Source organism: Rattus norvegicus, chromosome 1 (assembly GCF_036323735.1).
Source record: "Rattus norvegicus strain BN/NHsdMcwi chromosome 1, GRCr8, whole genome shotgun sequence".
Lineage (NCBI taxonomy): Eukaryota > Metazoa > Chordata > Mammalia > Rodentia > Muridae > Rattus > Rattus norvegicus.
The window spans coordinates 120,666,402-120,691,522 of record NC_086019.1 but is presented as its reverse complement, the minus strand read 5'-3'; the positions used below and the strand labels follow the sequence as shown (position 1 = coordinate 120,691,522).

General features: G+C 36.4%; 1 long non-coding RNA gene across 1 annotated transcript in view; it reads left to right on the top strand.

Annotated features, from left to right (window-relative positions):
- The window catches only part of LOC120099825 (uncharacterized), a 47,102-nt gene that overhangs the window by 16,918 nt on the left and 5,063 nt on the right, over nucleotides 1-25,121 (top strand). The window contains exons 2-3 of the long non-coding RNA XR_005499107.2: nucleotides 22,415-22,470; nucleotides 22,793-22,868. This is a non-coding gene — a long non-coding RNA (uncharacterized LOC120099825). The remainder of the gene's footprint in view (nucleotides 1-22,414; nucleotides 22,471-22,792; nucleotides 22,869-25,121) is intronic.

Below are 25,121 nucleotides of genomic sequence, written 5' to 3'. Positions count from 1 at the left end.
TCTTCACCCCATGGCTCCTCTCTCCTGTCTCCAAGAGAATGTGCCCACTCCCCAACCCCCTACAAGGCCTCCCTGGAGCCTCTAGACTTCTGAGGGTTAGGCATGTCTTCTCTCACTGAGGTCAGACCAGCATCTGTGTATGTGTCATTTCCTTAGACCATCTATTCTTTGCTGTGTGGTACATGGATCAGTGTTTGAGAGAACTCAAGTGTGTAGGTTACTTGAGACTGCTGGTCTTCCTATGGGGTATCCAGCTTTCTTAGCTTCTTCCAGTCATTTGTTAATTCAACCACATGGTGCCCAACTTCAGTCCATTGTTTGGATATAAATATCTGCTTCTGTCTTGGAAAGCTGCTTGATGAGCCTCTTAGAAGATAGCTATGCTAAGCTCTTGTCTATAAGTACACCATAGCATCCATAATAGTGTCAGGCTTTGGAGCATCCCCTTGTAATGGATACCAAATTAGGCTGGTCACTGAACCACCCTTCCTAAAGGTTCTTCTCCATTTTGTTCCATGTAGTTGTTTTAGGCAGGAACAATTCTCAGTCAGAAATTTTCACTGTGAGATGGCCACCCCATCCCTTCACTTGATGGCATGTATAGTTATTGTTTATATTTTGTAATTATATATGTAGTTTATTGTGTATTATATTACATATTATATTATAAAATTTGACATATGTACATAATACACAACTATGATAAAGTACTCATGTACTTCATATAAAATATAAATATATACATATACATGTATACACTTCATAAAGATTCTTCATACATCCTTAGTTTTGCTTACACACTCCATTTATTTTACTCAAATACAAGACCTTTCCCCATTCCTGATTTAGCATTTTGCTTCCAGTATTCTTTCTACATTATTTTATATCACATATGCTCTAGTATTCTTACTTATGCTGTAAAATAGTATAAGATATATATATATATATATATATATATATATATATATATATATATATATATATATATATATATATATATATGTTCCCAAATAACTTCTATATGCGCATTTCACTTCTCTTAAACTTTGCTGTCAAACCCTATTTTTCCAAAACATATCACACCACAATGAACATAAAACTTCTCCCTCCAGAAATCACCTTTCTACTTTCATTAAATAAGTATTACATTCCCACTCCTCTCTAATTATGTTTCTTTATGCCAATGACTAGTTCTCAGAATCATATTTTTCACATGGCTTCTGTAAAACCACACAAGACAAAAGGCATCTAATATGGAGAGAGCAGGGAGCTTTTGTCTTTCTCAGATTTGAATGAGATCACTCTCTGTTACTATTTCTTTTCATTTCCATCTATATAACCACAGATTTAATTTTTCCTATCTAACCACAGATTTCATTTTTCATTAAACATTATTTAACTGTATTTGAGAAACTAATATATATGTGAATATAAATATATGAATAGCATTATCATAATAATTATTCACATGTGAGTATGTTTTTTTTGTGTTTGTGTGTGTGTTACACAAAAACACATGTACTAACAAAAACTATGCAGTTAGAGAAAAGTTTCTTTTTTATTGGATTTTGTATTTACATTTCAAATATTAGCCCCTTTCCCAGTTTGCCATCCATAAACAAGCATCCCAAACCCCCACCCCTTTCTTCTATGAGGGTGTTCACCCACCCATCCACACACCTTCCCAAACTCTCCGCAATGACTTTTTCTTACACTGGGGAGTAAAGCCTTAGCAGAACCAAAGGCTTCTGCTCCCATTGGTGCCCAACAATTCCGCCCTCTGCAACATATGCAACCAGAGCTGTTGGATTGTCCATGCTTTGGAGGTGGTTTAATCCCTGGTAGCACTGGTTGGTTGGTATTGTTTTTCTTATGGGGTTGCAGGTCCCTTCAGCTAATTCAATCCTTTCTCTAACTCTTCCAATGGGGACCAAATTCTAAGTTCAATGGTTGAATTTGAACATTTGCCTCTGTATTTCTGATGTTCTGTGAGAACCTCTCACGAGACAGTTGAATCAGGCTACTTTCGGCATGCACTTCTTGGCATCAGCAATATTGTCTTGGTTTGGTGGCTGTTTCTATATGGGCTGGATGCAAAGTTGGTACAGGCTCTGAATAGCCATTCCTTCAGTCTCTGCTCCAGATTTCTCTCTTTATCTACTCCTATGAATAGTTTTGTTTACCTTTCTAAGGAGTATTGAAACACCTGCACTTTGGTTGTCATTCTTCCTGAGCTTCGTTTGGTCTGTGCATTGTATCTTGGGTAATAGCTCTTGGACACTATCTTCTTATCAGTGAGTGCATAGCATGTATGTGGTTTTTCTGTGTGTGTGATATGGTTACCACATGCAGGATGATATTTTTTAGTTGCATCCATTTACCTAAGAATTTCATTAAATCATTGCTTTTAATAGCTGAGTATTACTCCGTTGTGTAAATATACCAAATTTTCTGTATCCATTACTCTGTTGAAAGACATCTTGGTTCTTTCCAGCTTTTGGCTATAACTGAAAAGCCTGCTATAAAAAAAAATTAGCATCTGTCCTTGGTATATGTTGGAGCATCTTTTGGGTATATGTCCAGGAGTGGTGTAGCTGGGTCCTCAAATAGTATGTCCAATTTTCTGAGGAACCTCCAGACTGTTTACAAGAATGGTGGCACCAGCTGTAAACACACCAATATTAGAGTTTTCCTCTTTTTCCACATCCTCACCCAGCAACTGTTCTCACCTGAGTTTTTGAACGTAGCTATTCTGACTGGTGTGAGGGGGATCTCAGTTTTGTTTTGATTTGCATTTCCCTGATGACTAAGTATGTTGAAAGTTTCTCTAGGTACTTTTCAGCCATTCGATATTCCTCAGCTGAGAATTCTTGTTTAGCTCTGTACCCTATTTTTTAATAGGGTTATTTGATTCTCTGGAGTCTAAGTTCTTGAGTTCTTTGTATATTGTGGCAAATTAGCCCTCTACAGGATGTAGAATTGGTAAAGAATTTTTTTCCCAATCTATTGGCTGCTGTTTTGTCCCAGTGACAGTTTGCTTTGCCTTACAGAAGCTTTGCAATTTTATGAGGTCCCATTTTCCATTCGTGATCTTACAGAATAATCTACTGGTGTTCTGCTCAGGAAATTTTCCCCAGTACCCATGTGTTCGATACTCTTCCCCATTTTTTCTTCAATTAATTTGTGTATATCTGTTTTTATGTGAAGGTGCCTGATCAACTTGGACTTGAATTTGTATGGCGCAAAAAGAATGGATCTGTTTGCATCCTTCTAAATGCTGACCTCGAGATGAACCAACACCATTTGTTGAAAATGCTATTCTTCTTCCACTGGATGGTTTTAGTTCCTTTGTCAAAGATCAAGTAAGGATATTTGTGTGGGTTCATTTCTTGGTCTTCAATTTTATTCCATTGATCTACCTGCCTATCTCTGTACCAATACCAAACATTTTTCATACTATTGCTCTGTAATACACCTTGAGGTCAGAGATGGTGATTCCCACAGAATTTCTTTTATTGTTGAGTATAGTTTTTGCTCTCCTGGGTTTTTTCTTTTCCCTAATGAATTTCAAATTGCTATCTCTCCCTCCTCAAAGAATTGATTTGAAATTTTGATTGGGATTGCATTGAATCTGTAATTGCTTTGGGCAAGATGGTCATTTTTACAATATAAACCCTGCCAATCCAAGTGGATGGGAGATCTTTCCATCTTCTGAGATCTTCTTTAATTTCTTTCTTCATAAACTGGAAGTTCTTGTCATACGGACCTTTAACTTGCTTGTTTAGAGTCATAGCAAGATATTTCATATTATTTGTGACAGTTGTAATATGTGTTTTTTCCCCTAATTTCTTTCTCAGCCCATTTATCCTTTGGGTAGATGAAGGCTACTTATTTGTTTGAGTTAATTTTATATCCAGCCACTTTTCTGAAGTTGATTATCAGGCTTTCTAGTTCTCTGGTAGAACTTTTGGGTCATTTAAGTACGCATACATAGCATCATCAAATTGTGATATTTTGACTTCTTCCTTTCCAATATCTATCTATTTGACCCCCTTTTGTTGTAATTGTATAATTAATAATTGTGGCTTCATAGAATTGGGTAGTGGTCCTTCTCTTTCTCTTTTGTGGACTACTTTGGACAGTATTGGTATTATGTCTTCTATGAAAGTCTGATAGAAGTCTGTACTACACCCATCTGATCCTGGTCTCGTTTTGGTTGAGAAACTTTTAATAACTGCTTCTATTTCTTTAGGAGTTATGGGAATTTTTGAATGGTTTATGTGATCCTGATTTAAATTTGATACCTGGTGTCTGTCTAGAAAATTGTCCATATCCTCCAGAGTTTCCAGTTTTGTCGAGTATAACCTTTTGTAGTAGAAACTGATTTTTTTTTATTTCCTCACTTTTTGTTGCTATATCTCCTTCTCATTTCTAATATTGTTAATTTGGAAACTCTCAATTTGCCCTTTAGTTAGTCTGGCTAAGGGTTTATCAATCTTGCTAATTTTATCAAAGAACCAGTTCATGGTTTTGTTGATTGTTTCCATAGTTCTTTTCACTTATACTTGGTTGATGTCACCCCTGAGTTTGATTATTTTTGGCCTTCTGCTCTACTTGTGCATATTTGTTTCTTTTTGTTCTAGCTTTTTAGGTGTGCGACAAGCTGCTAGTACATGCTCCATCCAATTTCTTTTTGGAGGCACTCAAAGCCATGAGTTTTCCTTCCAGCACTGCTTCCATTGTGTTTCATAAAGTTGAATATATTGTACATTCATTTTTGTTAAATTCTAAGAAGTGTTCTATTTCTTTCTTTATTACTTCATTGACCAAGTTATCATTGAGTAGAATGATGTTCAGCTCCCATGTGTATGTGGGCTTTCTGTTGTTTTTGTTGTTATTGAAGACCTGCCTTAGTCCATGGTGATCTGATAGGATGCATGAGATTATTTCAATCTTCTTGAATTACTTGAGCATTGTTTTGTGACCAATTATATGGTCAATTTTGGAGAAAGTAACATGAGAGGCTGAGAAGAAGGTATATTCTTTTGTTTTAGGATGAAATACCCCATAGATAGCTGTTTCATTTGTTTCATAACCTATGTTATTTTCATTGTGTTTCTGTTTAGTTTCTGTTGCCATGATCTGTCCCTTGATAAGAGTGGGGTGTTGAAGTCTCCAATTAATATTATGCGAGGTACAATGTGTGCTTTGAGCTTCATTCCAGTTTATTTTAGGAATGTAGATGCCCTTGTATTTGGAGCATAGATATTTAGGATTAAGAGTTATGGTGGATTTTTTCCATTGATGAATATAAACTGCCCTTCCTTATCTTGCTTTGTAACTTTTGGTTGAAAGTCGTTTGTATTCTATATTAGAATGACTAACCGAGCTAGTTTCTTGGGACCATTTGATTGCATTTTTTTCCAACGTTTTATTCTGAGGTAGTTTCTCTCTTCGCCACTGAGGTGTGTTTTTGTGTGCAGCAAAATGCTTAGACTTCTTTATGTATCCACTCTGTTAGTCTATGTTTTCTCATTGGAAATTGAGTCCAGTGATGTTAGGAGATATTTTTGTTATTTTTGTTGTTAAAGGTGGAATTATGTTTGTGTGGCTCTTTTCTCTTATGTTTTTTTGCAAGAAGATAACATTTTTGTTTTTTCTAGGGTGTAGTTACACTCCCTGTGTTGGAGTTTTTCATGTATTATTCTTTGTAGGGCCAGATTTTTGAAAAGATATTGTGTAAATTTGTTTTTGTCATAGAATATTTCGGTTTCTCCATCTCTAGGTTCCTGTATCCAAAGAGATCCAGGTGGTTTCTGCAGAGCAGAAATGGTGGTCTTCTCTCTGCTCTCAAGTGTATCATCATTTCTGGAGTACAGATTTCAGCTCTGGGTACAGGCAGATACAAGAAGTATCCTGTCCCTGACTGCTCCTAGATTCTTGTGTCTGGAAGGCTCCACCTGGGTTCCTCTTGGCCAGGGATATGAACGAGAATTCTCTGGAATGTAAATTCAAAATAGACAACCCCATACCGGGACTGGACTATGTATTTCTTAGGCTATAGTGTCCAGTGAAGAAATTATTGTCTTATTAATAGTTAATCCTCTTTGAAATTGTTATATGTATAATTGTGTAGTGAAGCCTCTCATACAGATGTTTGCTTCATGTGCCTTTTTCAAAATAACTTTAAGGATATTTATCCTTCCTCATATTCACTACTCAAATCTCAGCTTCCACAACCATCACCGTTTAATTCAATGTGATTATTTGTATATGCTTCACTTAGGTAGTGGCACTATCAGGAAATGTAAGTTTGTTGGAGTAGGTAGTATGAACAGAATTGGAAGTCTACCCTGTGCTCAGGAATGTCTGCACTTCTGATAGTACTACTCTCTCCCAAAGTTATCTGGGTGAAGAGAGCTATGGCACTGGGTCATCTCTGGACACAGAAAGAAACCCCTTCATAAGTCTCTTTTTCTCCTACTATAAAGAAAAGGGAGAGGAGGAGAACATTTTCATGTACAAGTTATACATATATATATTGAAACCATCTGAACATATATGTGTGTAATGACTTAATACTTTTGAAGCATTGTTAGCATTTACATTTTCTAGAACATTTATTATGTCTTTATGTTGATAAATTTCAATTTACAGGTAGAGGATGCACAAAGATCAAATCTCTAAATACAATCAGCCAGAAGAAAGAATAGATGATAAGTAGTGAGAAGAAAGACAGTCAGCCCAAGACTTCTAATCATAAAACCACGGAGTGTGATCTATTCCACTAGTAATGCTACATCACCAAACTACACCAAACAAATCCATCACCTAGGAACAAGTATTCAAATAATAGAGTCTGTGAAGAACATTTTTTTTAATCTATCAGAGCTACTCCCTTGTCTGTATTGTCTGCCAATCCAGTTAAACCATTCTTATAATCTCCAGGAAAATATCATGGTCTTTGGTGTTACGTTAACCAAACTAAATGCTGAAATGGCAAAGGGATAGGCAAGTAATATTGGCCCACAGTTTAACTTGGTACAGGAAATAAATGAACATTGCACATTCCAGCATACGCCTAAACGTAGGACAAACAAAATCGTTAAAGAACATTTTTCAGCAAGTTATGTTTTCTTTTTGTAGCACTGACTAATCTGTTCTTAGTAAGTAGATGAGGGTAGTCTCTATCTTACACAAATTTTCTCTCTCTTCCATATTCCGGTATTACCTTCTGCATTATTTGGCATGTGTGATCATCTAAAATCTGCTACAGAAGCTTAAAAACCTTCCATTAGGTTAGAAATATAGGCTTTGGTATTTTGACATTTCCTCTAGGCGTGCATGGTGGATGCCATGCAGGATTAAATGCAGTGGGCAAGTGAGCTTCCTGGAGACAGTCCATAGTTTGCTCAAATGAAATGGGTGTAACTTAGAAAGGCAAACACGATCATGTCTGGATTACTTGTAGAATTCTAAGTGCTACAAAGGTTAGAAAAAATTTACAATGACCTCTCATATGTTGAAAGCATTTAATTGTATATGGAAGACAAAAATAGTTCATGCTTAAACAAGGAAAAAGACAAAGAAAAACTCATATCATTTCAGGTTGGTTCCGAATTTACTCGATCATTTGAACTAGGAAGATAGCTGCAGGATTTGGTGTTCATTATGAAAGACAGGGATATGAATAAAGCAGAAATAATTGTATTATTAGAACAGAAAAAATGATTATTCAGTTTAGCTGAATAGGACATGGGATAAATGGTGATCTTTTTCATGATTAATACAACTATCACTAGTTAGGCCTAGGAATAATTTTGCTAATATGGACTAGTTTGCTTAAATATTGAAAATCAAGGATAAAAGAAATATTCCTTTGGGGTTAAAATGAACTTGTGGAGAGAAGTGCTGGCCCAGTAATTCAATCTTTAATCCTTGAGAAAACAATGTACTGAGTAATTCATTACTGACTAATCAAAGAGTCTTCATCAGTTTACCCTGTAATGTCAATGGTACTCTTTGACACATTCGGGACTCAAATCTCACACTGGTCCAAGAATAAACACTAAAAGGGATTCTGTCTGACTGGGCAAGTCCCTGGTGCCCTACTGGTTATTTAGGAATTTCATGAAGTTAAGTCCCATGCTAGTCTTCCTCCATTGACTGACTAGTGCTCTTAATATTTCATACGGGCATGAAATACTGTTTTTGATATTCTTGGTTATTATGTTAATGCCATTCCCCCTCATATGTTGCAATACCTGATATTCCTGGGGACCTTCTATTGCAATGACCAAGAGGATATAATGATTATTACCATGGAGAGGCTCATTTACACACTTACAGCTTTTGTCTCAAAGAGGAAGATTTGTATATCATTTAGTTTCCTAATTCCTACAACACTCAGAGTACCCACATCAAATCACAAGACACATAGTATCATAAGGGCAGATTTTAAAGACTCTTAAATTTTTATTTAGAAGCCCTGCTTTGGAATATTGTGGAAAGCCTACCTTTATTCTAATCAAGTAGCATAACCAGGTGGATCTTCTTTACTCAAAGGTCACATCCATCTACAATGCAAGTTATAAACCACTCAAACCTTCCAGTATCATAGCTATACAAAACAAAACAAGTAGAGATCTTTGTCACTTTAAGGAATTATAATATATAATATTCACTAATTATTTTAACTTCCTCTATAATTTCATTAGTAGGGTGCCTGGCTGTATTATGAGCCATATATTGTCACTTTATCTATAGTAACTGTTGAACCTGAATAACAAAAATGTTTCACTTCCAATTTAATATTTACCTCTTTCCTGTATGGTTCTTTTTGTGGTTGTAAACTTTTGGTATTAAAAGAGTGGTCTTTAGTAAAGTTAGAATTTTTATTCTATTTTTCTTGTATACTGAGAGGTATAAAAATGGCAATTGCTGGGGTTGGGGATTTAGCTCAGTGGTAGAGCGCTTGCCTAGGAAGCGCAAGGCCCTGGGTTCGGTCCCCAGCTCCGAAAAAAAGAACCAAAAAAAATGGCAATTGCTCTGTTGGGGACATATTCACCTTTATGCCCACGCTTGAAGTAGACAATCAGATGGCTCTCTCTGCATTGAAGGAAATATAAACTACATTGCTACTCATAGTACCAGGTCACACGGGGCTACATAGTAAGACACTGTTTCAAGTTGAAGAAACAAAAAAAGAAAATAGGCCAATCAAAAACCCACCCTTCATTTTTACATATTTCTTCCACATCACAGTCTGAAATCATAACTACACCTTTTTCCTCACAGCAACTCATGACTGGCATAGCAAGTCTTTCTAGATATAGTTCAAGAACAGCTATATGTCTTCCTGTCCTAGAAAAAGGCCACTCAGCAGTTGCCACAGATTTCATGTAATCCTTATCAATATGCATCACTTTTGTGGATGGTGGTATTAAATGTTGTTAATCAATAAGTTTAGGGATTTCCCCACACTTACAGGATAGACCCTATTCATTACAGAGGAATACATTTCCATATAATGTGTAGGGAAATGTCCAAATTGTAATTATCCCATTTGCAGATGGTTTAAATGTAATTGTGTGGCACCACACGACATACGACGGCCAATGTAGCAAAGACGCACATTATCCCAAGGCACTTGGAGAGAGACACTGCTCAGAATTTGTCCCATGTACATTCTGTTGCAGTAAATATTATAAATACCAGAAACTTTTAACTTGCGTTAGTGCCTGCACGCATAGGACCACAGGGCACTGTGGAGTACTTTTATCTCAAAGGATCCACACTTCCCCCCAAAGTACTCTCAGACCCAGGTAATCCCTGAGTCATTCCAGCGTGGCTCCTTGCCATGCTGATCCCGGGAGTTAGTTCCGTCACCCATGGGGCCATCAGTCATGAACCCTAATTTATCTCTGGTTATTATCTCTCCTAGTGGCTCTCTACTAGCCTCAAACTCCCTTGTTCCAGCTAACAGGTAAAATCGCAACTCAATAAACTGTAACTCAACAATCAGGTTTACATGTTCAATTCTCAATCCACAATACATCCACAAAATAACTCACAGCCAATTGATAAAGTTGAAAACCACCCACACAGATAAAATAAATTGACATATAGAAATACATCCCTTTAAAAATATTCATTACAACCTGTATCTATGTAGAGATTCATGAAGATGATCATTTACTTCTGCCTCCATGTTGTTCCTCCCTCCTTTCTGTTTCTCCCTCTCCTTCTAAAACATCTGTTCCTGACTCCCTTCCTTCTCATGCAATGGCAGGCTTTGTTTTGTCTTGTGTCTGCCTTCACCTGTGTAATGATATCAAACTACACATGACAAGGTCAGTTATGTTGGCACTGGTTACATGCTCCCTTTGTCATACGGAAGTCACAGAACCACTACCCCTCACCTTATCTTTGATAATGTCACTTTTCATGCATGACTTTTTTTCACATGAAAAGCTATGTTTAATAATTAAGGTCTGAATTTTCCTCACTATATTTTCAATGAGTATTATTTTATATATTTCAGATTTATTTACATTATTTATGATATTGAGATTTTTTTCCTTTAGAATCATGGAATGGGGGGAGAGGAATTATATGCCATGAACTATATGGATAGGCATGGAGAGTATTTAGAAATTTGGGAGGAGAATAATGTCAAAATATATTGTATGACAAACTAACTTGCTTAACAAGGATGATACCACTGGAACAAACAAATCCATGCAGAGAAATACATTAAGCCTTGACTGTATACAAAATATTTTATGCAAGTTTAATAAATTGGGAATGTGAAAGATGGATTTTACCAGCAATGAACACATCAGTTGGTGGGTTCAATGACAAAAAATCACCCCTGAAAACACATACATGTAAAACCATAGAGACTGAACATGTTATACACAGATATACACATGGGTATAAATGCATGTGTATATGAATATATACATATAGTAATTCGGATATGGGGAGAAGGTCATTAATTGAATGGTGAGATTGGAGGGTGATACAGGAATATTTTGATGGAGAGAATGAAAAATTTATTTCATGAACTAAAAAATATCAAAAATTTATTTATGCATGCAAAATCTATCATTGTTAAAGCACAAAATAGATGTGTGAGCTGTAGAAGGGCCAGTCTGCCAAGTCAGAAAATGTGAATTTAAACTTTGGGATTCATATAATGGAAAGAGAGAAATGCATACTTTACGTAGCACTTAGGCTTCCACACATGAACTTGAAATTTGTGTTTGGATGTACATATGTACATATATGTGTTTCTCAGTGTGTATGATTCTCTCTCTCTCTCTCTCTCTCTCTCTCTCTCTCTCTCTCTCTCTCTGTCTGTCTTACACACACACACACACACACACACAGAGAGAGAGAGAGAGAGAGAGAGAGAGAGAACAGGACCACACAAAGTGGGAGGAGTCCTCTCACATTAATCATCAAATAAAAATTGGCCTATAGACTTGTATACAGGCAAACTGATAGACACAATTCAACTGATGTGTTCTAATCCCAGAAAACTCAACTTGAATCAAGTTGAGAAAAAAATTCAGAGTAATATGCACATATAATGCACCAAATACATATTTTATATATTACAGAATGTATGTACATAACTATTATACATTTTTGACCAGCGGATAAGAATTCAAAGTCCAGAAAAAATGCAAAATTCAATGAAAAGTTGATTTTATACATAAAACCAAAATCTAATTGTTCTCACCTTGCATTTTACCTATTTTTTTCTTGGATATGTTTTATTTACATTTAAAATGTCAATCCCTTTCCTAGTTTCTGGACACATCCCCCCTAACCCATACTGCCTCACCCTTCTTCTATGAGGGTGTTCTCCAAACCATCCATTCTCAACTCCCTGCCCTGACATTCCCGTAAACTGAGGTGTCCAACTGTGGCAGGACGAAGGGCTTCTCCACCCTTTGGTGCCCAAGACCACCCTCTGCTACATAGGGAACAGGAGGCATGAGTCTGTCCATGTGTACTCTTCTGATGGTGAATTACTCCCTGGGAGCTCTGCTTGGTAGGTATTGTTGTTCTTATGGGGTTGCAAACCCCTTCAGCTCCTAAAATTCTTTCCTTAACTCCTCCAGTGGGGACCTCATTCTCAGTTCAATAGTTGGCTGCAAGTATTTGCCTCTGAATTTGTCATGCTCTGGCAAAGCCTCTCAGGAGACAGCTATATCAGACTCCTGTCAGCATGCACTTCTAGGCATCATCAATATTGTCTGTGTTTCATATATATATATATATATATATATATATATATATATATATATATATGGGCTGGATCCCCAGATCCGGCAGGCTCTGAATGGCCATTCCTTCAGTCTCTGCTCCAAAATTTGTCTCCATATCTCCTTTTATGAATAATTTTGTTCCCCATTTTAAGAAGGACTGAAATATGCACACTTTGGGCATCCTTTTTTTTTGAGCTTCGTGTGGTATTTTACATGCCAACATATTTCTTTGGCCTAATTCCATTAACCATATTTCATTAAATGATTAAATGCACATAAGGCAAGTACCACATACCCTACTTTTATATTTGCCTTTTTGTGAATACTTTTCAGGATAATTTCCAAGAACTGAAAATATGGGTTATTTCCTTAAAATTTATTTACTTCAAATGATCAATATGTTCTAATTTAAGTCTTTTGAAAGTCATTTAACTTGCTTGACAGTTTATTATGTATTTGTTTTTTTTTACTTTCAAAGGCCCATAGGCTACAATGTAGTTCCACAAGTGTCCTCAATGGGAAATAAATATGCAAGTAACAATTTTACCTGTTTTTGTTTTAACAGCAGCAGAAAAATCTTCTTACAATATTTTATCAGGGTATAAAATTATAAATTAAATATAGCAATTATTTTGAAATAAACTGTGCCTCTTACATGGGAGAAAAGCATGAGTAATGTTGCCAAAATCCAGAAAATGTTGCACTGTAAATGGGGAGTGTGCTCTCACAAGGAACTATGTGGGAGAGTCTGTTTTTTCCATTATTTGTGGAATATACTGAATAATCTTTAACTTTTAGACATTTCTTTTGTTTTTTTTTTCAGAAAACATCTACATTTTATTGCTATAAGGAATCAAAAAATGGTATGTTTTCACTTTATTGGTGAGGCTTGTATTGGGAAACTGAGTAGCCCTCATTTTTCCATCTCTGTATTCCACGGCATGTCATGATTCTAGGTTCTCAATCAATTCACTTATCTTTTCTTATTTATTTATTTATTTATTTATTTATTTATTTATTTATTTATTTATTTATTTTACATCCAAATTGATGACCTCTAAAAACCTTCTTCTTATCTTCTGAGAGGTTGGAGACCTCCCTGGGTATCCCCCTACGATGACACTGCAAGTCTGTGAAGGGCTAGGTGCATCCTCTCCCACTGAGGGCAAAAATGAAGCCCACGCAAAGGAATGGATTCCACAACCTGGCAGGAGATTTAGAGACAGCTCTCACTCTTGATTTCCTAGGACTGACCTCCATATCTGCTACATATGTACAAAGGGCCTAAGTCCAGCCCATGTTTGCTGGTTTATTGGTGGTTCAGTCTCTTAGATACTCCAGTATCCAGGTTAGCTGATTCTGTTCATGTTTCTGTGGATTTCCTATGACCTTCTTTGCCCTCAATCCTTTCTACAACCCTTCCATAATATCCCCAGAACACCGAGCAATGTTTGGCTGTGGGTCTCTGCATCTGTTTCTCTGTCATGCTGTGTGGAGCTTCTCAGAGGAGTGTCATTCTAGGTTTTTATCTCCAAACAGAGTAGAATGTCATTAATAGTGTCAGGGATTGGTGCTCGCCATGGGATATGTCTCAAGTTTGGACATTCACTGGTTATCTGCTTCAACTTTGTCCCTGATTTTGTATAGATAGAACTTATTTTGGGTTGAAAGTTTTTTGTGTGGGTTGATCTCATTGTCCCTGCACTTATATTCCTGCCTGGACATTAGAATTAACCCTTCAGGCTCCATATTTCCCAAGATGGTAATTTAAATTATAACTTATACTTATCTTATCTCTTCTGTAATTTAACTATCTACTGGCCTGGATTTGTTATCAAATTGGAATGGAAAGAATCAAGCTTAGCAGGGCCAGTTTGTTTAGAGAGGAACATGGTCTGCATCAGTGTTGGGTAAGTGGCCTTCTCCATAGATGGTTTTCTTGAAATAACTCTTGTATATTTGGGGTAAAAAGAGTTATATACACTTGTATAGGAGATAGATGTTTGTAGAGTGAATATACCTCATTAGCTGTGGATGAAGTACTAGTAATGCTTTAATTGAATGAAGAATTCTAGGTGCTTCTACATCCTCATAGTCAGAGAGGAGGTTCAAGCAGTAATTTGGCCACCAGATTAAGTAACTACATCAAGGGTGATGGAGGTTGTAGTATAAGGTCTAGTTGCCATGAAACATGCAAGCACACAGAAAGATTAAAAACTGTCCTATGCCTGATGATTTTCAGGATTTGTACAAGTCTTGACTTTACTCTTGGTCCAGACTTGCTCTCTCAGGGAACTCCTTTCTGGACCCAAAAACAATTCTCTAACATCTCTACTCTTAAGCTAACTAACACAAAATAATGGGTCCTATAAATTTATTAGTTACAAATAACAATTACAAAAATTTTGTTACTTAAGAACAATGTTTGGTAAATTTTGTAATGAAATAAACTACCCAAAATAAAAATACTAAACCTAAAACAATAATAAACGCTTTTTGCTTTTTTTCACTTCCAATATTTTATAAAATATAAAGATATATAAATACAACAGAAATACCATATTCCATGTTGATATGTGATGACACAAGTAGAGAAATCTGTGGGTTAATAGAAGGTTTGCTTCTCTCAATTGCTATTGTTTCCTCTGTCATTCATACTATGGTCTTTAGTGTTATTCCGTCATGTATCAGAATCTTGTTCTACATTACATATAAATATAATGTCAAATACAACAGAAGAGAATGATATCACACCTGGATTAAGGGAGTAATTAATATTGATATGATCCTGAAATCTTACTTAATGGCTTTCCTAAAAATTTGTACACTGAATTCTGACTTATCACATTGTAAGGAAGCTGGACTAGAATCATGGGACATATAACAACATTAGATTTTTAAATGTATAAAATGTGACTTTTAGTCAGCAGGGGAAACTCTCGATAAAAGAAAAAAATCAACTAAATGTCTAAGAAATTAGGTGACTTGTAAAAACTTTCCAATCACTGATATTTGGAATGCTAAAGATCTAGAACCAAAATATCTTCGACTTTTAGTACCCTTATTAGCAACTTGTCACTCAAGTCCGTCTTACTTAACATACTTTCAATTACCTAGTAAAAATTTTGGATTTTATCAGATTATTAGGTAAATAGAAGAAACATAAAAGCTAACATTATAATCAAGTGTTATATAACATCTATGGTAGGTATTTTCACACTTTCCATAACACTCATAAAAATACTTGTAAACACTAGTATATGATTTTTGTATAATGTGGCTATAGAAGTCTGTGTAATTACTTTAGTGTTGGAACATGTATTGAAGTCACCCCAAATCTCTTTGCCTATCAGTTGACATTCATATCCGGCTATAGTAAATAATCTATCCTTTTTCCTTTATTTTTAACTGTTATTTTTCTTGGATATTTTATGTATTTACATTCCAAATGTTATCCCCTTTTCTCAATCTCCCATTCCAATTCCTTTGATGAAGGACATCTGGGTTCTTTCCAACTTCTGACTATTATAAATAACTATACTATGAACATAGTGGAGTTTGTGTTCTTGTTGTATCTTGGAGCATAATTTGTGTTTATGACCAGGAGAGGTATAGCTGAGTCATCTGGTAATATGTCCAATTCAATGAGGAACCTCCATACTTCTTTCCAGAGTGGTTGTACCATCTTGCTATCCCACCAACAATGGAAGAGTATTCCTGTTTCTCCATGTACATGTCAGCATCTGTTTTCACCTGAGCTTTTATCTTAGCCTTTCTGACTGATGTGAGGTGGAATCTCAGGGTTGCTTCGAATTGCAATTCCCTGATGCCTAAGAATCTTGAACATTTATTTAGGTGCTTCAAGGACATTTGATATTCCTCAATTGAGCGTGCTCTGTCCCCAATTTGTTAATAGGGTTATTAGATTCTTTGGAGTTGAACTTCGTGAATTCATATATATATACATATATACATATATATATATATATATGTATATATATATTCATTAGTGATCCTCTATTGGTTATAGGATGGTAAAGAGATTTTACCAATCTGTTGGTTGCCGTTTTGTCCCATTGACAATGTTATTTGCCTCACAGAAGCTTTACAATTTTATGAGATCCCATTTGTTGGTTCTTGATCTTAGAGCATATGCCATTGTTATTCTGTTGAGGACATTTTCCCCAGTGCACATGTGTTTGGGAACATCCTCCTCTTTTTCTTCTATTAGTTTGTGTATGCTGTGTTTTCTGTGGAGGTCCTTAATTAACTTAGACTTGAATTTTGTGCAGGGACATAAGAATGGATTAATTTGACTTCTACATGTTGACCTCCAGGTGGACTAGCACCATTTGTTGAAAATGTTATCTTTTCCGCATGGCCAGATTTAGCTGATTTGTCCAAGATCAAGTGACCATAGGTGTGTGGATTCATTCCTGGGTCTTCAATTCTATTTCATTGATCTACCTGCCTGTCTCTGTGTCAGTACCATAAAGCTTTTATCTTGTTGTTCTGTAATACAGCTTGAGGTTGGTATCATAATTACCACAGAAGTTCTTTTATGTTTAGACCATACCTAAATATAGCATGATGCAAAAATACATTTTGTCCAAATTTATTTTTTTGGTTTTTTATTAAAGTATTTATTTTATTGGATATTTTATATATTTACATTTCAAATGTTATTCCCCTCCTGCCTCTTTCCTCTCTCTTGCTTTGCCATGCTTCAATGAAGATGCCCTCACTCCAACTAATTCTCTCCAACCTCACCACATGGGCATTCCCCTATACTGGGGAAACAAATCTTCACAGGATCAAAGGAATCTCCTTCTATTGATACCAGACAATGCCATTCCCTGCTATATATGTAGCTGGAGCCATGGGTCCCTCCATGTGTACGTTTTTTTCTGGTGGTTTATTCCCTGGGAGCTATAGTATTCTGGTTGGTTGATATTATAGCTCCTCCTATGTGCTTGCAAACCCCTTCAGCTACTTCCGTCTTTTCTCTAACTAGTCCATTGCGGTTCCCATACTCAATCCAATGATTAGCTGCAAGTGTCCCCATCTGCATCAATAAGAGTCTGCAGAGCTTCTCAGGAGATGTCCATATCAGGCTCATGTCAGCAAGCACGTATTGGCATCAGCAATAGATACTGGATTGGGCAGCAGCATATGGGATGAATACTCACATGGGGCAGTTTCTGGATGACCTTTCCTTCAGTCCCTGCTTCACTTTAAAACTCTCTCTTGTCTATAACAGTCTCAACAATGTTAAAAGTCCAAATTTCAAAGTCTTTTCTGAGATTCATCCAATCACTTAACAATAATCCCCCAAAACAGACAGGAAACCAGTCTTGCAAACTACAAACTCTGCATTTCCATTGCTGATGTCTAATTAGTTCCAATCTCCAATGCCTTTTTTATCTTTGTTGACTGAAACAAACTTCTTTCTCCAGGACTGATTCCTCTCCCTGTTAGCAGCTTTCCTCAGCAGATAATGGCTCTGGCATCTAAAACATCTTGGGGTTTCCAAGGCATGTTCAATGTAACAGCATCTTGTTTCAGTATCTGTGATCCAAATATGATCTTCTGGGTGACCACAAGACCTTGGTTCACTTCTCCAATTCTGTCCATTGGAGCACACACCTTGTCTTTAAGGCTCCAGATGTCCCCACTCCACTGCTGCTGTTGTTTGTCATGCCCATCTCATGGTACCGGGATCTCCAAAACACTGCTGTCTTCTGCTGCAGCTAGGCTTCACCAATAGGCTCTCATAGCCTCTCCTCCTGGTACCAAACTAAAACTCCATTGCATGAACCCTGAAGTCCTGGGCCATCAATTGCAACTGAGGCTGCACCTTCACCAGTGGCCTTCCATGGCCTCTCACTGTGCTGAACTTCAGGTGTTCTTCATGAACCTTCGTGACTTCAAAACCAGTACCATCTGGGTGACTCTTATACATTACCAAGTACAGCTGGAGAACGAGGTATGGACATGGCTATTTCTGGAACACAGCTCTTTTATGTTCTAAGCAAACAGAAGTTTTCAACTCAGTGATTCTCTGTCTTCTTAATCGATGCTAATACCTTAGCTCCAGCTAACCAGATCTATCATCCCTGTAGGTCCCTTCTCCTCTTGCATATCAAGCCAGAGCCTCATGGCCAAAGCTGCTGAGTTCTACTGCTGGCAAGAGCTGGACTTTGCCGTTGTGTTCTATTACATTATCACTAGCTTCCTCTTTTCCATCTTGTTCACTGCTTAAGCTTGGCTGTCCTGGATTTTGCTCTGTATCTTTACCTTAAACTCAGAAATCTGCATTGCCCTGTCTCTGGTAATGCTGGAAAAAAAGCACATAACTTCTTGACTGAATTTAACCTTTTTGTCAGCTAGAAACTGCTTTGTCCCAGACTAGCCTAGAATTTAGTAATCTGTTTAGTAATCTTATGGGATTAAAGGCATCTTCTCCTACACAGGGACCTAAATTTGCTGGGAAGGGTCTTGCCACAAGGTCATTCTCTTAGTTCGATTTAATATCCTTGAACACAGAATCCAGTTCCATTTTTTTCTGATCCCCCTTTAATACTTAAACCATATATTTTGAATTTTTCCTTTCTAAATTTGGCACACTTGTACAATACACTCTTCATGAGGTTTAACTGGAGTATAAAGTCTCTTTTTGGCTGTTTTAAGATGTCCATTGTCAATGCAATTAATATAAATCTCTTTAGCTTAACCTCAGGTAGATTCTTCGGAAAAGGGCAAAAAACAGCCACATTTTTCACCAAAATGCCACAAAAAAACAGTTTCTATGCCATATACTGAAATTCTCCTCTGAAACCTCTTGGGCCAGGTTGGCACAGATGAAATTCCTGTAAGCAAGAAAGTCTTCTATGGTCGTACTAGCATGCTTCATTAAGCCCCATTTAAACTTCTACCACTTTCCAATGTCAAAGTCCCCCAAATCCACATTCTTCCAAAAAAAATCATTAGTCCTATGACAGCAAAATCCTAGTCCTATGTACAATATTCTGTCTTAGTTTGGGTTTTACTGCTGTGAAAAAGACACCATGATCAAAGCAACTCTTTTACAGACAACACATAATTGGAGCTCGTTTACATATTCAGAGATTCAGTCCATTATCATCAAGGTTAGAATATGGCAGTGTCAAGGCAGCCATGGTGCAGAAGGTGCTGAGAGTTTTACATCTTCATATGAAGTCTGCTAGCAGAACACTGGTTTCCAGGCAACCTGGATGAAGATTTTAAAGCCCATACACACAGTGGCACATCTACTCCAAGATCATCCCTACTCCAATAGGGCCATACCTTCTAATAGTGCCATTCCCTGGGCTGAACATATAAAAACCATCACAGTTCCATAAAGGAAGCATCATGCAAAAGTAGAGAATTGAATTCCACATGTTTGTCTCTGACCAATTAAAAAAATGCAATCTACCCTAACTAGGTTAATTTAATTTTAATGCCTTAAGATGGATGAACACGACCTCTATATTTGTTGTTAATTACTAATTTTCAAAAAAAATTATCACACATTATATTCTAATTTTGTCCCACCCTATATGCTCATAAATGATTCTTGCCACATACAGAACCACTTAATCTTCATGTTCTCAATCTCTCTCCCCTTAGAAAGTATACAGGTAAATAAGAAAAAAACTAACCAAAATAAAACAAAACCAACAACAAAAGGAGTAAGAAAAAAACTCAGAAGAAGCACAAAGATACAGAGAGATATATGCCCACACATAAACACAAATTAAAATACAAACTAGAATAATAATACATGAAAAATGTATTATGTTTAAAAATACAATATATTATAAATCAAAAACAATAACAAAAATATAGAGTCACATGAGTGGTCTGTCCACTGCATGGAATAAGACTTACATGGAGATTCTGTACTCAGTAAGGTACTACTGGGCACACTAGTTTTTTCACTTGCAGAATTTGTCAAATGGAAATAGCTACGTGTGGAAGAGTGGGAAATCTTATACCATTCCTGCTGTCAGTGTGTGGATTGACCTAAGCAGACCCTGTGCATGTTGTTATTTTCTTTATGTGTTCATATGTGCATCAGCCCTACAATATCTGAAATGTCTTATTGCCTTGCTGGCATTGCTCCCAGCATCACTGGCCTTACTATCGTTTTACAGTGACTTCTACAGAGTTTGCTGAGCCATGAAGGAGAACTTTGGATTGCAATATTGATTTATGAACAGAATGGTCCAAGGTCTTAAATGCTGCACACTATGCAGATATGGATTTCTGTATCTGGCCCTATTTACAGTATATTTTAGATTTTATGATGAAGGTGCAGTAGTACATTCCACTATGAGTATAACAAAGTTATTAGAAATATTTTAATGATACACATTTAAAGTGGGCAATGGTACATGTTTTTTGCTGTATTCTTAGGTATTTTGCCTTAGGAACAACGTCAGAAATGTTTTCTCTCTCAGTGTGTAGACCTTAGATCATCATATAGTAGTAGCTTTTTGCCAAGAAATTACAACAATTGCAGCAGAGTATGATGTAGGCCGCTGATTGTCGTAGATCAAACAGTACAGAGTTGAGTTGGTTTAAATGTCCCTTCAGGTACCATGCAGAATTATTTTCAGTACCATGAACACTATTCAGTAGATAAAGGCTTTACTTATGTGCCTGCTTTTCTTCTCTATGTTCAACAGAAGTGTAGGGTCCTCTTCTGCAATAGAGCCATCATAAGTGTGTGTAGAACAATCATGAGCTTAGGCATCTTCTGAGATGTGTTTTGAGGAACTGGGTAACTCAGGATGAATTTTTTCTCCTTCTTTTGCTGTGAGTTCTATTGTAGTTTTTAACAGCTGAGTAAGATTCCATTGTGTATTTTACCACATTTTCATTAACCATTTCCCCATTTGAGGACAGGCTGTGTTCTCTTGCTTCCTGATATGAATACAGCAGCAGTGAATGTGAATGTGTAAGTACTTCTATACTAGGATAGAGACTCTTGATTGAATCTTGGGTTCAATATTTCCAGGGTTTCCAAGGCAAAATCACACGGATTTCCAAAAGGAGACACAACTATGTATTTGTACTAGTAGTAGATAAGGATTTTTATTACTCTTCACTCTTTCTAACATGTGTGGTCTTTTTTTTTTTTTTTTGATCTAGGCCATTCTTATTTCATGAAAGATAAAATCTTGAATGTTGAACTTTTCTTTAAATAAAACAAGCATTTGAATGATAAATTAGGGGTCATAAGGAGAAGAGATTTTTATTTGAATACAAAAAGGATATTAGGGTAAAGGCATGGAAATTAGAGATACAGAGAACAATGTAAGGATTAGTATACAGAAAGAAACCAGAAGAAATAAGTCACCTTAAACCTCTGAGACATACTGCAGAGGAAGGCATTAAGCAATGCCACCCTGTGTAGGTGTGTATATGTTTGTGTGCGTGTGTAAATCCACACAATTTTGTGCTTTAATCATCATAAAAGAGGTCAGCCAAATAATGATTACAACTTTACCAATGAGTTTAAGAAACATCTATATCACAAGTCAGGGATGGGAAACTATAAAGCTCTAAGATTCATGGGCAATTTTTTAATTGGATTTTTTACTTACATTTCAAATATTATGCCCTTTCCTGGTTTCCTGTCCATAAGCCCCCTATTCTTTTGTCCTCCACCTTCTTCTATAAGGGTGTTCCACTCCCTAACATCCCCTTCCCACCTCCCGGCCCTGACACTCCTGGGCCCAGCCTTGACAGGATGTGCATATTTTTGATAGGGTAAACTATATGTTACAGGGAAATCAACGAGCCTACAGCAAATTAAATTGCCATTAAACATATATTATCAGGGGAAAAATCTATTTAGACCTCCTAGATCTCAGACACCAATTTCATTCTTACCCTTAAATTTACAAGCTAAGTGATGCTTGAAGTAGTGATTACCTCTGTGCTCACAGTGCCATAAAGCTTTTGACAGAACAGAAAGATTGATGTAAACATTTACAAAAGTTCTTAGTACAAAGCAGAGGGACCCAAGAATATGAAATGAGAGTGTAGTTTTTAAAGGATTTGACAGTCAGCTCAAAATCAAATCTTATATGTGTTTTCTACAGGGGCCATCAGAGGTATGTTCTCCTTCAGGGACACAGAAGAATAATGCAGGATACAGGTAGGTAGCATATATTATATACAAATAAGCATAAGATAAATGAAAACTCAAAATCAATGAAAATCCTGTGATGCTGACTGAGTTTAAAAGTGGATGGATAGAAATATTTGCCATGAACATATACAAAACACATATTTGAAAGTGAAATTATAAAAAATGTGAAATTAATTTATTAGACCATTGTGCATATGATATTATAATTCATTCTGTATAGATGCATTTTCTTCCACATCCTTTTCATGTTAGTTTCATTAAAATTTATATTAAAACCATGTCTTTATTAGTTGAATGTTGAAGCTGGTCATTTTTATAAAATACCCAGGCACTGTGAAAATTGCCACATTTTCTTTCTTCAACCACCATGGACCAGGCTGTCCTTCTGGCATCTACAATTGCAGGTACCTCCTTCGGTGATGGTAATTACTACTTCTGGATTGACCCAGGAAATGGACTATATTTCAATAGGGCAGAGCAAATATCTCTGGTGAGGGGGTTGCAAGGGTGTTTGTCCTGAATGATCAGAATCAGTTGAGTCATCAGGTAGTTAATGTTTGCTTCTACATGTAGGTAGTGCTCAGAAGTCTGCAGGAGGACTGGACTATTTACCATAGATTTGTTTTACATGTGGAATAAAATTTCCCTCCTTATATCAACCAATCTTTAATCGCACTTAAAATGATTTCTACTCAAAATAATCAACCAGTTGAAAGCCCAATCAAATCTGTTTTTGAAGAAACCCCATTTTCTGAGAGACTAGGGGCTAAACTCCAACTCTAGGAAGAAAATCACAAAGTCCACCTAAGCAAACATCCTATAGAAATCCACAGCCAGTCAGTCAGGGTAAATAGCAGAGTCAAGATACATATAGATATCGTAAGACATCCTGTAGAGAATAGATAAGTTAGCCATCCTGTTGAGCAGGTAGTTCTTTCCCCGTGTACAGTTCCTGCAGAGTATCTCAGAAATGCCAGTATTAAAATATTAACCTGCTGAAACTTATGGAAATCCCCAAAATTTGTTATAACCACACTAAAAACCCTGAACACTTAGTTGGGGACTTTTAATATTACATGCTGTAACAGGGAGCATTGGTGACATTGATCTAGAGCTCAAAATTAAGACCCTTATGTATTTACAAACAGTCTTTTGAGGTGCTGCAACATGAGTGTAACACAGTAAACCACTACTTAAATAGGTCTATTTCCCTTGTTTGTTGATATTAAACTCTTCTTTGTAACTTTATACCAGGAGATGAGGAGATCAGTCTTTCCTAGGTAAACAGAATTCTATTTATTTTTTAAAAACATTTATTTATTATATAATAATTTCACTGTAGTTGTCCTCAGACACACCAGAGAGTCTATCAGATCCCACTACAGATGGTTGTGAGCCACCAGCTGGTTGCTGGGATTTGAACTCAGGACCTCTGGAAGAGCAGTCAGTACTCTTAACAACTGAGCCAAATTTCCAGTCCCCATAATTCTATTTCTCAAGTGTCTTTTTCCTTTCATGTATACTTACATAAAGTGTGGCCCCAAGCCAAATTTTAATTCTTGTTCTTCAATATTAGTCATATTCAATTTCTATTTTCTGACATTAAAGATTTTCTATCATTATTTTTCTATTTATTCTTCTCTCATTCATTACAACTCATTTGCTCCACCAATTCCACCCAACTCTCCCTAGTATCTCTCCTCTCACCCTGATTCACTCCTTCTTCCAATCTGTTAGAGAGAGAGAGAGAGAGAGAGAGAGAGAGAGAGAGAGAGATTACATAAAGATGTGTCAACCAAACACCATAGGTTAGCATAAAATGTTACAGTGGAAATAAAACCGATTATCAAGACTCGGCAAGGAAATCATCTGCGATTTAATTGCTTATGGATGAAGTAATTGAAAGCATGCATTAGGATAGATGGTATGTTTCCTTTTAACAATTATTTTTAAATCTCATTCCTAAATTATTCTGATAAGTTTGTTTAGAACCACAGTGATTCATAAAAGATGCTGTCTGGACAATATTGGCTGGTAGAAAAATACATTAAAGCTGAGAAAGTCCTTTTCCTTTCAGTACCCTCAACAATAACTAATTTCCTATTCCAGAGAACCGATCCAGTTAGTAGACTGTCTACAGGAAATTAGTCATAAAAGCACTGCTTGGATGTATTGCCCTTCCAGCTCAGGCCCTGGCCTCTGGCAAGAGTAAATATGGTGAAACTACAAGGACAAAAGTTCCTTTTGGTTTTCAATTTCCCTAGGAGCAAATCTTAGAAGTGGCATTAACTTCATTAAATTACTGTGTTTTTAGAACACCTGAAGGTAATTTGCTTTTCCTTTTTTCACATTCAAGATTTCCTTGATTGAATCATGACTTCGCAAATATTACTGGGAGTACAAGTCTCACCTTTTTTTCTTAATTTTGAAATGCACCCAAAAGAATTGCTTCTGTAAATAAGGACGTGAAGAATTATTCAGCATTAATTTAGGGATTACAGAAGTCATGATTCATTAACCATAGTTTTAAAATGAAAATTTTTTATGGAATTTTCAACAAATTCTTAGGCTTTTATTTTATTAAACCAAAATTTAGATGCAATTCTTTAAATGGAATGTGGATGTCTAAAACAGGACATATTTCAAATCTGAAGTTC